At 42.1% G+C, this 15,128-nt stretch overlaps 1 long non-coding RNA gene across 1 annotated transcript in view; it reads left to right on the top strand.

Moving 5' to 3' along the window:
- LOC138259148 (uncharacterized) overlaps positions 1 to 14,114 on the top strand; it is a 110,970-nt gene extending 96,856 nt beyond the window's left edge. The window contains exon 3 of the long non-coding RNA XR_011198648.1: positions 12,766 to 14,114. This is a non-coding gene — a long non-coding RNA (uncharacterized lncRNA). The remainder of the gene's footprint in view (positions 1 to 12,765) is intronic.
- The last annotated feature ends 1,014 nt before the right edge of the window (positions 14,115 to 15,128 follow it).

Below are 15,128 nucleotides of genomic sequence, written 5' to 3'. Positions count from 1 at the left end.
CGGTGGGGTGGCACCCTCACTAGGGTGACCACCCGTCTGTAATTTTGATGGACTGCCCATAATTTCGCCCTGCCATCCGTTGTCCATGAAGGATTACTTAACGGATGGCATTTGTCTGTGATTTTAGCCTTTGGGCAAAAGCACAAAACTTAATTTAAGTTTCCCCAGCTGGAGTGTGAGGGAGGGAGTCTCTGTACTTTGATCCCTAGGGAGAGACAGACAGATAAGAAGCAGGGGCTTCTTGCCAGGGTGCCTCCTTCCTGAAAGAAATGCAAATGTGAGCAGCTTGTGAATCTGCACATGTAAAGGGGCCTGGAAGCCTGTATTGGCTTCAAAGGAAGGAGTCACTTGAAACTTTCGGAGGGCAAAGATATTTTCTTTTACAGAGGTACTGAAAGGGTGTTGTTCCAAGCTGAGCTGTGGAGTGTGTGTTTTTAATGCACAGTTATAAAAGATATTGAAATATATAGTTTAGAATCACTTTTTATGTTTAACCTAAATTCATATACACATTTTGTAGCAGCCTACATTATGATGTGTGTAATACATGTTTAAAATAATTACTTGCACATTCACAGTGCTTTCAGGGACCTCAGGACCCCATAGTACTAACAAATATTGGCAAAGCCAATAGGTCTCTTCTATGCAAGAGTTATTGGCTTTGCCAATGTGTTTTAGCCATGTTATACACCAGAGTGGCTACTGTTTAGCATGGCTAAAAGTTAGTGTCACAGAGGAGAGTGGGGCAGAGTATCGTAGAGTGCAATGGTGAAAAGTGGAGTAGAATGTTGTGGCGTGGCAGAGAGTCTTGTGTTTAGGAGTGGCATACAGTAGAGTGGACTGGTGTGGAGTGCATTGGCATAGAGTGTTGCAGAATACAGTGGTGTAGAGGTATTGAGTGCAGATGCATAGAATTCAGTGGCACACAATGCAGCAACAGAATACAGAGGCATAGAGTGGTGCACAGTAGATTGCAGTGGAGTGGTGCAGAGTAGAGTGGCATAGAGCGCAGTGGCACAGAGTAGAATGGCGTACAATAAAGTGGCAGTGAGCAGTAGTGTGAAGTGGTGTATAGTGCATAGGCACAGAGTAGACTTGAGTGGCATAGAATGCAGTGGCGTAGAGTGGTGCAGGGTAGAGTAGCATAGAGTGGAGCAGCTCAGAATAGATTATAGTGCTGTAGAGTGCAGTGATGTGGAGTGATCCAGACTAGAGTCTCTTAGAGTGCAGCGGCGTAGAGTGTATTGGTATAGAATGCATTAGTACAGAGTAGAGTGGTGCAGAGTACAGTGACGGAGAGGGCTGTGTTGCTGAGTAAAGTGGCATAGACAGATGTGGCATGGACTACACTGGTGCAGAGTAAAGTGCTAGGACGTACATTGCAGTTGCTTAGAATGCATTGGCGTAGAGTGCAGCGGTTTAGAGTGCAGTGAGGCTGAGTGCCATGGAGTGCAGTGGCGTAGAGTGGAGAGTTGCAGGATAGAGTGCAGAGGCCTAGCATGGAGAGATGCAGGGTGGAGTGCAGTGGCGTAGAGTAGATTGTTTCAGAGTAGAGTTAAGTGGCATAGAGTGGAGAGGTGCAAGGTAGAATACAGTTGCGTAGAGTGTCATAAAGTGTAATGGCATAGAATAAAATGGTATAGAGTGCAGTGGTGCAAAGCAGATTAGAGTGATGTACAGTGCATTGGTGTAGAGTGCAGGGGCACAGAGTTTAGTGTTACATAGTAAAGTGCACTGGCATAGAGTGTATTGGCATAGAGTGCAGTGGCATACAATACAGTGTTGCAGAGTGGCACAGAGTGGAGTTCTGCAGACTAGATTGGTGTGGCCTAGACGGGAGCGGTGTAGCATGCAAAGGTACAGAGAGCAGTGGTGTTGAGTGCATTGGTAGCGAGTAGAGTGGTACAGAGTAGAGTAGAGAGGCATAGAGTGATTGGCATAAAGTGGAGCCGTTTAGAGTGGAGTAGAGTGAAGTGTCCCACAGTGCAGTGGCATGGAGTGGTGTAAAGTGGAGTGATGCAGAGTAGGGTGCAGTGGTGATGAGTGGTGCAGAGTGGAATGGAGTATGCATGGTGTGGTAACACACTTGCATTAGAGACAACATATTTTTGATTGAAATGACCATGACATTGGCACAGACATACAGTTTTACTAATAAAACTATACTGATAACAGACGATGATGTGTGGAAATTGCATCACCCGGTGTAATTATGTGTTTTACTCATATTAAGGAATTTGTTTCCAGCACAGGTCAGAATTAATAAAACTGTGCTTCATTTGTGTTCCTAATTCTGACTTATTCTGAAATCCTTGCAAAGTTCATATAAATGGTGTCATGTGATAGAAAAAACTCTTTCCTGCCCACAGTATCCAGCAAGATCGTCACATAAATCCTCTCTCTTTGAAGTCAGAGAGAGAAAAATAAACACCAAACTCCCACCACGACAGAGCCAGACAATTTACCATGTTCTCTGAATGTGCAGCAAATTAGGTTGGGCAAGGGAAGGGATGGACTCAAGCTGGACAGCCTAAAAACATATAAATCCAGCAAATTGAAAGCAAGGATGGTGAGTTACAAACCACAAAGCCAATGGCAAACAATAGGCAGAATGTATTCCCAGGGAGGCTCTCTGAATGTACTTAAAGTGGCAGCCACGGGATACTTTGTGGGGAAAGTGCAGTATTTTAGCCCACTCCGTATCTTGCAGATGTTTGGCCACATCAGTCTCCCAGGTAGTATGGCGAGAAGGCCTGCTGTCGTCTCCATGTTGCAGGAAGGCCTGTAAACCCATCTTATCAGTTTGCCATCAGTCCCTATGGTGTAGTGCTTCTGGCACACCTTATGTGAGGTTAGTGATAGGTGGCGGGCAAGAACTAGGGCATTTCATGATTGCTTAGGGTGTTTGTAAGCAAGGAGTTGACCTGGGTGTAGATGGTAGTCTGCCACAAGAGTTTGAAAATCTAGTAGCTCACAGTCCATAAACAAATCCCCCAATTTCAAGTCACCTGTAGCATGCCTCTGATGGAGTTGACCTGAGCACAGCCGTCCTGTGCTTGTGGGAAGGCCTAGCAGAGGTAGTGCAGGAGTCTAGGGTTTCTTTGTGTCAGTGAGTTTATAGGTTCTAGCAAGGCAAGAAAACATGGGCAGGATAACCCCGGATGGTGTTCTGTAAAATGGTCCATAGGAAACCGTGATTAGTGCATTAAGCTCTCCTTAAAGTCTTTATGGATAAACCGCATCTCATGCATGGGGCGGCAAGACAGCCAGAGAGCCACCTGTTGGAGCTGTGCAGCTAAATAATAGTATTCTAAGTTCAGAAGGCCTAATCCACCTGCAGTCACAGGTATCTTTAGAGAGGAAAGAGTTACCCGACTGCGCCCCAGTGACCAAATCTGATGTGTGGTGTGTCTGAAGAAGGAATGAGGGATGACCAGGGGAAGGTTTGCAGAATAATATAATAACTGGATAGCACACCATTCTCATTAGTGCCACGTGGTCCATTACTGAAAGCGGAACAGAAAACCAAAAAGCAAACTGGGTTTAGGGGGACAATGTTTGTCTGCCCAGATTTCCATTGTGAGGATAAATGGGGATGTAGATATTAATCCCTAGGTATTAAAAGGTAACTTGTTCCCAGTTCAATTTGAGGTCTAATTGCACATAAAGGGGAAAACATTACCATATGTTAAAAACACTAATTCCATTTTAAAATCTTTCTCATTTTCCTACATTTTGTTTGTGCAATTTACCCCCCAAATGCTTTGAAGATTCTCTGTGTACTTTGACACTTAGGGACGGTCCAGATCACTGGTTTGGCTTTTGCTCAATTACAAAACCATTTTAAGACATGGGCATAGTCGGCAATTGCCTAGCACAGCCTTGCAAGGGGTATGTGCCCTGCCTACCCTTTACAAGCACAAACCGCGGACTTGGGTACAGTTGAGGGCTTCGACACAGTGATGAAGGGCATTAATTTACTACTGAACAAGGATGTAATGTGACACCTGAATGAGGCATACCAGGAGGCAATCACCAAAAAATCCTAGTGAATAAATAGAGCTATATAGAAAATAGTAAATAAATGCACATTGTTTTTTTAATTGTGTCCTGAATTTTGACCATTTGTCCGGAATTTTTGTCTTGAGTTTTGACCCTTTGTCCTATTTAACAGTCCTGTCCAGAATTTGCCTCCATGCCAGGTGGTCACCCTAACCCTCACTGGGACGCTTGGAACTCCTATATTGACAGACCGTCAGTTAAGAAAGTTGAGAGGACCCCCTGAGAGCTGAGTCTTTTATTGCAGGCACCAACTAGTCTTGTGGGGTGGGCCTAGAAGCAGGCTATACGTATTTCCACCCTTCCTGGACTTAAGGCATCAGGACTGTTCCCCTACACATGCTGATCTTTCATCTATACTCCCTTTGGCGGCAGTGCAGGGACTGTTTCCCTTGGCTCCCCAAAGGGGCTGGTAATTGACTACTTGTTTTGGCCCCCTTTGCTCCACCTTTAGCTAACCATCATAATCCCACAAACATCCACAATCCCATCAAGTGGGATATTTGCTCCCCTGCTGGGAGCTACGTATACACAGGCATTTTTTGGATATTTCTTACTGTTTGGCTGTGTTGCCCTACTACAGCTCCTTCCTGCGGCCACCAGATCCCTCCCAGGAGCCCTATGTGGTCTCTCTCCTCACTGCTGCTCTAGCCGGACTAGGTAGGTGGGAGAGAGGTTCTTTGATATTTCAGCTGTCCAGCTGAGCACAATGCATGTATGTCAGACGTGTATTGTATTGCTGCATTATTCCATTATCGGCACTTCGAATCGGATGCCTGACATTGTACGCTATGTGGATTATATAAACCTGTCCTCCACAGCATGGACTCATTTAGGGTTCGCCAGAGGTCACAGTTGTGACCCCTGACCTGCCCCTTGAGACCCCTGACACTGCATTTGCGACCCCTAGCCTCAGAGGTGGCAAAATCTGTGCCAGACGCACAGCAGCAGCTCCTTCCAATGGACATAGGTTGGGGCGCAATCTCCTTCGTCAATTTGTATTACACTAATAGTGAATAACATATTATTCACTTTTAGTATGTTAAAAATGGAGTACAATTAGGTGACCATCCCTAGCAGTTGAGGTAACTGTGTGTCTAAGCATATATGTGTGTGAGCGAGTGTAACGGTCAAATGGCGTGTGATGTCACTTCCGCTACCCCTGGCCTTTTGGTGAATTGACGTTCATAGTCCACAGGAATTTTTGTCCTGACCGAGATGTTTGTACAAGCACTTAAAAATGCAATAAAGAGCTACTTGAAAAAAACAGGGAAGCCAAGTGTGATTACACCGCAAGGACTGGATTAGCAAAGAAATGAATTAGGTTTGCTTTATGCACAGAGGATATATCACGCAACTCTACTGTGGCGGCAGCATTGTGGTGTATTCAAATTTAGTTTAGTGGAATATAAAATTAAAGTAAACCACTGGCGCAGATGAAGGTGTCAGTTTGTTATCGAAAGCGCATGTGATGGTAACAGATAGTGCTGAAAATATTCTGACCACTTCCTTTGTATTTTTATTGGGTTTCCTTTACAGTACTTTTCCCCCTTTTTTTGGTTTCTTGTGGGCTGACAATGTCTATTAATTCAGCACGCTGTTGAGAAAGAGTACACAAAAGCAAGATTTTGTTCTGCTATTTATAAAACGTTCGAGGTCAACCTCGAGCTTGTTAGAAGATGTGTGATATGATAGCGTTGAGTACTTTGCCAAGTCCAATATGTACACATTGTAACGAACCTGGATGCGGTTAACATTTTAGATTTCTTTGTGGAGGGGCTTGAGTAGTTCAGCTTCTAAGGTTACCACAGAAAACATGTATTTTCGTGTAGTTGGGGCCCTTAAAATCAGTACATATTTATGTTACAGCACATATCACGGTTTGGGACTTTTTTAAAGGTCATGTATGATACCTTTCTGGCAAATACATTTTTGTTGAAAAATCTGTGAATAAATAATTGCTACAAGAGCATGAAAGAATTGTGAGAAGCGTGGCACTTAGTATCACTCAAGTGGCAATCACCAGTTATTGTTTCAAATATAGAAAGAGAGCAGTATGTGCGGTTGTGGCAAATGGAATTCCACACCGCACAACATTGTGCTTTGCTGAAATGGCACATTGTATTATATTGTATTGTAATCGTATTTATATAGCGCTTACAACCCCTGACAAGGCGTCAAACCGCTTTTCGGTGAGTAGCACGCTACTCTGGAACCCAACAAGAATTAGTGATGGATTAGTATCGGGAAATAATGATTACAGTTTTAGTATTATTATGAGTTAATTTAAGCCGCGGATATCAGAGTTTGTTCGTTAGATTGACTGGAGTAATGGAGGGGTGGAGGAGGAAAGAAATCCAGAAGTGTTAATTGGGAGTATATCCTTAATTTACTCAACCCAAAGGCATGGGATGAGTAAAGGGGGATGGAGGAGGGAAGAGTATGTGGAAGGGTTAGGGAAAGCATAGTAGCAGGGTGAGATAAATGCTGGAAAATTTAGTAGGGTTGTGTGGGAGGTCACGGTAGTAGAGTGAGGTTTGGTGAGTTAGATGTGGAAGCGAAGGGAAGAGCTTAAGGAGAGTTATTGAGGAGATGAAAGTAGTAGAAAGGATTCGGGATGAGTCAGAGTGAGAATGGAGGACAGTTTGATAGAGGCATGACATATGATGATGGGTAGATAAGTGTGATAAGATGAGAGCACAAATTCATAGATATCTAGTATAACAACCCACCCAGGAGCCATGCAATGACCAACGAACATGCCAAGCACAGAAACAACATATACACACACATACATATATATATATATATATATATATATATATACATACACACATACACATACAAACACACATTAATACACACACATATGCACATACAATACATAATTAGAACCATGGGTAAAATATACTTAGTCAAACAGGTTTAAAGAGTGTTTGTGTATTTTATTGTTATGACACAGTAGCAATACATATTTTCTAAAGAACTATACATAACTAGAAATATACACATAATCTGAAAAAAATATTTATCAACATAGGCATATTGGAGGTGTTTTGGAGGTATTTAGTTTGAGATGGCTCCAGGTCATCCACTGATCAACGGCTCTGAGGAAACTGAAGATTTGCGAGTTTTCAATGTTTTTGGGGCATTCTAATTTAAGTAGTATTTGTGTGTCATCTGCATAGTTGTAGCATGTGAGATGGAAATCATTGATCGGTCTGGTAAAGATATCATGTAGTTGTTGAAAAGCAAAGGTGAGATGATTGATCCTTGGGGGACCCCTCCTTTTGTGAATTAGGGTTTGGACAAGAAGGGGGGCGAGTGGATGATATTAGATCTTTTATTGGAGATAGGAAGTAATCCAGTCGAGAGCAATCCCTTGTATGCCGGCTTCGTGGAGTCTTTGAATTAGGTTGTCATGGTCAACCGTATCAAAGGCAGCTGAGAGGTCCAAGAGAAGTAGTGCAGCAACTCCATTGCGGTCGACTGTGTTTTTAAGATCATCCCAGATTGCTATGAGTGCCGATTCAGTGCTTTTTCCTGGGCGGAATCCATTTTGGAAGTCTGAAAGTATAGAATTGTCTTCAATGAATTGTGACATCTGGGTGAATGCTGCTCTTTCTATCAGGAAAGGTCCATTTGTGATTGGTCTGTAGTTGTTGGGGCCTTGCGGGTCTAGGTTTGTTTTCTTTAATAATGGTCGTATGTATGCTTTTTTCAGGTCTACAGGAAAAGTTCCTGAGGTTAAAGAGTTGTTGATGATTCTTCTTACAGATGTGGCAGCAGAATTAGATAGAAGAATGTTCTTGAAGATTTGTGGTGGGCAAGGGTCAGAAGGGCAACCAGAAGGTCTGCTTGCTTTGACCAAATCCATAAATTCACCCTGGGGTATTTGTTTGAAGGACTGTAGAGGTTGGGTTGGTTTATTCTTAGAGGGTATTTTAGGAAAGGGGTTGATGCTGATGTTTTTCTTCTGTTTTAAAAAGGAGTCCATTGTGTCTGCCTTGGTTGTGTAGTGAGTTGCCAATTTGTTTGTGAAATCTTGAGTAGTGGGATGACTTCCTTCCATGCATGTAGGTTTTCAAAATTCATTGAGAATTTTATAAAATTCCTTGGTAGTAGATTGAGTATTTTGAATTCTGTCTGAGTAGTACCTTTGTTTTTAGCTTTTTTGATTGATGATTTGTATATCCTATTAAGTTTGTGTAGCTACAGTTTGTCTTGACTGTTGTTTGTTTTGAGCCAGGTCCGCTGCAACTTTCTGATTTGTTGCTTTATCTTTTTAAGTTCTGTGTTTCTCCAAGGTCTTTTGTTGTGTTTAGTTTTTCTGAGTGATATTAGGATATCAAAAGCTTCCTCTAGCCACTCACAAAGTTTTGGCACAGAATTAATTGTATCTAGATCTGTGTTGGCTGTTAGTTGTGTTTCTAAGTCATCCAAATTGAGTTTGCTCCATGGTCGATAGGTGTATGTATGCAAGTAGTTGTGGGGTGTATTGATTTGTGGAGTTGTATGTCGGAAAGTTATCAAATGGTGGTCTGACCAAGTGATTGGCGTGATGCTATGAATAGTAACTAGTTCAGGCTTAGCAAAAATAGCATCTAGGATGTGTCCAGTGATGTGTGTGGGATTGTGTACAATCTGATGTAGGTTCAATGCAACTACGCCAGTGGTGATAGCTTTTGGATGGGGCATATTGGGTTTGTCAAACCAAATGTTTAGATCCCCAAGAATGCATAGGTTGGAGTATAGTGTAATAAGGTTTGGGACTGTGTCTAGAAAAGCATCTGGGAATGTGGAGTTGTTAGGTGGAGGTCTGCAAAGGAGGAGAAAGTTACAGGAGGAAGTTGAAGTAGGGTGGCATCTGGTAAGGAGGGTTTCACAACCTTGTATGGAGATGTTGTCTGTTTTAGTGAGGTTCAATGCCTGTTTGAATATAATAGATAGTCCACCTCCTCTCTTGCCTATACGGTTTTGTGTGATGGTTTGATAGCCTGGAGGAAGGGCTTCGTGCAGCACTGGGGCCATGTCATCTCCCAACCAGGATTCAGTTATGAATAGTAAGTCAGGTTGTGTGTCTGTCAGCAGGTCGTAGATGTGGTGCTTGTTTTTTGAGAGTGATCGAGCATTTATGAGCTGGCAGTTTAGAAAAGGTGTGTTAGTGGTAGTGTTGTTTTGTTTAGCAGAAGGGTAAGTAGTAAAATGTGAGCTTGAAGCAGGAGTGTTGCTGGTTGTGATAACTGTTTGAGGCTCACAATAGTCTTGCTTTTCAATATACTGTTCCTCTTCCAGCATGTTAAGGAGGCATTTTGTTGGGTCTGTGTTTGTGGGTGGTGGACTTGGTGGCTGAGAGAGCCATGAAGAGTGTACTGTTTTTTGTAGGGTAGTCTTATTATGTAATAGACAAGGGGATGCGAGGTTGCTATTAGTGGCATGTTTTTTATTTTGTTTGCGTTTGTTTAGTGTGGATGGAGTATGGGTAAGGGGTGGTGGAGGAGCATGTGGATCATGATGTAAGGCTCTAAATTGTGCAATGGAGGAGAGGCGAGTGAATGAAAGTTGCTAGGTTGGGGTGCTTGTGGTAGGTGTTTGTGAAGAGTGAGAAATTAGGGGTGGAGATAGGATGGAATTTGTATTCTTTGTGTAGTTCTGAGGGTGGGAGTGGGTATGACGATAAGTGTAATGTAAGTTTGTGTTGCTTTGATGTGCTGATGTTTGTGGTTGGTATTGTTTTTGTGGAATAGTGAGAGGGGATATTGGTGTAGTTATTTTTGGTGAGGGATTTGTATGTGAGTTAGTGCTGGTGAGTGGAATTTGAGTGTTAGATGGGGTGTTGATGTGTTTTGGAGATGAATGTACGAGGTGTGTAAGAGGTGATGGATGTTTGTCAGGGGAGTTAGCGTTAGTTGCGATGACTGGAAGAGGTAATATGTGTGGTGGAGTGAAATGTGGGGATTGTATGGTTGTGTGTAATTGGTGAAAAGAGGAGAAGAGTGTTTGTAGATGGTGTGTTTGAAGGTAGGGTGTGGGCATTGTTACAAGGACAGGTGGTCTGTGTGGAGCGAACAGCGGATAGTGTTGTTGGTTAGTATGAGCAGAGAGTGTGTATCTGGAAGGCTGAGACTGAGAGAAATGTATACTGTAGTTTTGTATTGTGTTGGTGATGGCAGGTTGTGTTAGTGGGAGTGGACAGAGTAGTGTTTGCTGTGAGAATGCAGGTGTTTGACTGTTGTAGTTGTGGGGGATATGTGTATATGTGTTGTATGAAGGGCATTGTGTTGGGTGATGGGACAATGCAATCTGTCTGTGGTCAGTTTGTGATGCATGAGTTGGATGCCTTTGTAGAATATGTGTTTGCATGTTGAGGGATGTGTAGGGGCTGGAACCATTCTTGGTCCATTGATAATTGGGCAGCATTTCTGGCCCTAGGCCCTACCAGTCCCCAACAGGCCCCAACAGGCAGCTGCCCTTGTCCTCTCCGCCCTTTGCCTCGATGCCCGGGGTGAGACGCCCTGAGTCCTAGCCTTTAATAGCCCTACTGGCCAATAAGAAGCTGGTCCTAACCCTAGCCAATCCAATTACAATCCCTGATTCAAACAACTAATGGGAGACCCAGCCCTAATCACCAATCATAGCCCTATTCCTGACGACCAATCACAGCCCCAGCCCTAAAACCATCAACCAATCAGAATCCCAGCCCTATCCACCAATCACAGCCCTAGAACCAACAGCCAATCAGAATCTCAGCCCTATCCACCAATCACAGCCCTAGAAACAACAGCCAATCAGAATCTCAGTCCTATCCACCAATCACAGCCCTAGAAACAACAGCCAATCAGAATCTCAGTCCTATCCACCAATCACAGCCCTAGAACCAACAGCCAATTAGAATCTCAGCCCTATCCACCAATCACAGCCCTAGAACCAACAGCCAATCAGATGCTCAGCCCTGTCCACCAATCATAACCCCAACCCTGGAGCCAGCAACCAATGGAAAGACCATCTCCCAACAACCTATCACAACAACATATGCAACACCCAATAGGAACTTATATAAGGAGCAAGTTAACTGAAGTCCAGTCCCTGTGGTCGGGGGAGGCAACTGCTGCTCTAGTCAGAATCTCCTTGGATACAGACAGGCTGAATCCACACTTCCTAGCTAGCAGAGTCTACTTTCCAGGTAAGGGAGAGATTGTTTAAGAAACAAACACTGCATACTGCTGGGTGTGCACTTTGAAATTGGCTTTTTTAAAGGCAAAAAAACAGGGGGGCAGACAGTTTTTAAGCACAATTTAAATCACAGAAACAAATTAAAACAGTCTCCTAAAAACACACTCTGCAAGATGTATGTAGCCTTTTTACTTAGAAGAATAAAAGGGTGGTGGGGGGGTTATGTGCCACAAACTAGCAAAGCAATTCACACAGTCACGGCAAAAACACATTAAAAAAAAAAACACCACTTTAAAAGAGGCCAGGGTGCCTGAAACACAGAGAGTCCACAGTAAAACAGACACAGGTAGCTAAAATAAACACTTTTGAACAAATAATACTTTTTACCCAGAAATATCTCAGGGCTCCTTACTAAGGTCTTTTTGCAATCCTTGAACACTGGGCTGTATCAGGACACAGGGGAGATGCAGAGGCTCACAAAATGGAGGAACACCAGATAATGAAGGGCCGTTTATGGTACTCCATATGATGAATGACTATTTATTGATGGTGTACTACATGGAGAAATGAAAATGATTGCATTCCCCAAACAGAATGACCACTGGCGATAGAACTCTGTATGTATTTTTTGTTGTTGTATTTTGCAGGTTCTATAATGTGGACAAACCGTTGTGGGGCATTATAGCATTGTATTGTTGTGTAGGCAATGAATACAGATTATGATATTGCATATTTGGTTGGTAAGTAATTGGTTGGTCTTTTTGATTGGGTGGATGAATTTGACAGAGAGCAATCAGTGGCAAAAGATGTGAAGATGTAAATAATGCCGATTTTCCAACAGAAGTTATTGAGGTTTTGGGTATTGAATTGATGGAATTTCTGGTAAAGCTACTTTTCCTGCCAAAGTGTTTTGAGCCTCCTAATAGAGGCAATCTGCTTGACAGGTACTTTTGGGAGATTAGGTGAACTCCATTGTAGGCCACACAATTTTGAAAATGCATCAAACCTTGATTAGGATCTAATGCAAAGCATGGTTAGTTTTCTGTTGGTATGTCAAATTTAATGCAGCTCTAAAATGGGAAGCAAATGTAAACGGGTGGGTCAAAAATATTTGATATGGTAATAACTTTGGTACCTTATCACAGATCTTCGTGAGATTTGACAGGACCTCCTCATGTTTAGCTTATTATTGATACATTGTGATTCATGAAAATCCCAAAAAGGTCTAGTCGGACGATGAGGCTCATTATCACCAGCACATCTAACACAGTATGCCTCGAGGGTATCAGAAGGGACAGCAAGACATGCTGACATAAACAACCATTATTTTTAACAAATCGTAGGCTCGCAAAAAAATGTAACTTTATTTTCAGGTATAAATGTGTGTGCAAACATTGAGCTTTGGCATTCTGCCAAGTATTTATGTTGAACAAATGTCTTGGTATATGGAATGTTAATTATCATATATTTGAACATAACAGAAAATTAAAGCATTTGCAATGTTTTAATGTTTGCATTTATTACGACCAACAGCGTGTCTTTCAGATGTTGTTGACCCTGCACTTCCTCCAACTCCACAACGAATCATACTGCGCTGTAGATGCACAGCCTCTGTCACAGAAGCACTGTTCACACTGAAGAGGTCTGAACTTTCTCCAGCTCCAACTTGTCCTCCACTCGCAATGTGTCAGGTTTGCTAACTTTCTGTTGCATTCGTCACTTGTACAAGGCCACATGCAACATCCCCATTATAGTGACCCTTTTCTACTTGCACACTTACAGTCTGGCGAGATAAGGTTGAAGTCAACTGTACAAGGCAATTTTTAGAGTGACTCAAACTAGCTATACAAGCAAATGTTGCCTATGTCTTTGTGTTCCATTTTCCTGCTGTAACTGCCCGTGTAAATGTCTCATAGCCTCTGGCATACTCTCTACTTTCTCACTGATGGACCTTTGGCTTTCCTCTATAATATTAGCCAGATGTTGCAGGGCATTTTTGATGCTTCGTTCAATGCTCACCAATTTAGTATTCATACTTTTTATTTGTTTGTGTTGTAAGTGCTGGATCCTCAAAATTGATGCATCTGAACCTTCAAATAACGATGCATTTCTCCACTGTTTCTAATGGGAACATATCTTGTAGATTGAGGACTGAAAACACTGTGATGCCACACTGTAATTCTCCTGCACAGTTGTCAGTGTTTCACTGCTGGTTCTCCAATTTCACTTTTTGTGCATGGCCAAACAGCTTCCTCAACAGACTGTGTCTGAGTGCCAACGCTTGGACTGGAACATTGTGCCTGGGGTAGTGAATTCTGGGAGTTAGAATCATTTCCTACAACAATGACTATTACTGTGTCTTCATGGCCCCGTCCCCCCTTCAGAGTCATGAGCTCCTTGTGCAGGGATATCTGTTTAAAAATGCTTAGAAAATGAATTTGATGATATATAGAAGACATGTATACCATGGACATTACTTTTATATTTAATTACATTTTACTTTGCTAAAACTGTTATTGCTATGTTGAACTACACCTCCTATAATGCTATACTAAAGTAACCTTAACATTTATACTAGAACTGTTGAAATACACCGTGCACTTTCCTTAGGAACATTTACTGATAACCATTTACAAATGTATTTTAAGCATTATGTGTTAGAAAAAGTGAAAGTAATGTATCGGGTTTATCTTTAGACGTTGCTGAAGACAGACAACACCAAAGGCTCCAGGGCAAAACTTTAAGGCTCCAGAGCAGACTCTATTGACTCCTCAAGAGGGGTCGGTGCTGAGTGTGGGTCCCTCTACCAATTGTTCTCTGATTGGCCCCCAAAAAGTTAACCCTGTCCTGCATTTAGAGCCATATATTCCTTTTTGGGCAATCAGGCACAAACAGTGATAACTTCCCAAATAAATCATCATGATGTGCCACACACTCCTTTGTTAGAATTTCCAGTTTCTTTCCAGAAAAAATAACTTTTCTTTTCCTAGCTCCTGCACCCTTATCATGGTTGTGCCGAGACATGTTGCTGGTTTCCAAGGGTGGATTGCTCAAAATAGGGAAGAGGTTTGGTAGATTGTGAAATCATTCTCCAACCTGAGTGATCTCCAGTAATTTAATAAGCATGTGGTGCAATAGTTCCTGTTTGTGAGGTCATCATTCACTGCCAAAAAGTGACTTTTTTAAAATTGCAATCCGTTCACAATTTACAGAATCGCAAAATGCAATTTGATAAATAGTGAATGTGATCCATACTGATCCGGTAAACATTTCACAAACTCTATTGTACATACAAAAGAGTGATCCCCAATTTATGAAATATAGAAAATTACATGTGTAGCTTGGTAGTTTCAGATATCTAGTTCTTAGTGCTCCTTAGCCCCCATTTTTTACAACATTCAGTGAAGTCCATGATTTAGTCATCTCTGTATTGAACTTGTAGGTCGACTGGGACTGGTCTAGTCAGATAGATTTGGGTCCAGATAGGTATAGGAGTGTATCTCAGAGTGACAGCTGACGCTTATACATATAATTGTGTTACTCAACTTTCATGACTTTGATCCACACTGACATAATTGCAGCTACATGTTGAGATAACATTTGGATTGCGGATTTTGTAAAGTGGAATAGGGCCATTAATGATATTGGATGTATCAGTTTTTTAATTAATCAAGTTACTTAATCCATTCCAAATCCGATGTCCGTGGAATAACAAAATTAAGATGTGATGCATAGTAAAATGTTGGGAAGCCTGGAACCATCATACCTCCCTTCTCCCTTGATAGCCTGTGTGTAGGTAATGCTATTTTTGCCAGTCCCCTCTCTCACAAAAAGATAGAATCCAAACTTTTCAAACAATATTTTGGGAACAGTATGGGACTATGTTTTAATATGGT

The sequence above is a fragment of the Pleurodeles waltl genome, chromosome 2_1 (assembly GCF_031143425.1).
Source record: "Pleurodeles waltl isolate 20211129_DDA chromosome 2_1, aPleWal1.hap1.20221129, whole genome shotgun sequence".
Classification (NCBI taxonomy): domain Eukaryota; kingdom Metazoa; phylum Chordata; class Amphibia; order Caudata; family Salamandridae; genus Pleurodeles; species Pleurodeles waltl.
Note: the sequence above shows the minus strand (reverse complement) of the source record. Positions and strands in the feature narration are given on the sequence as shown.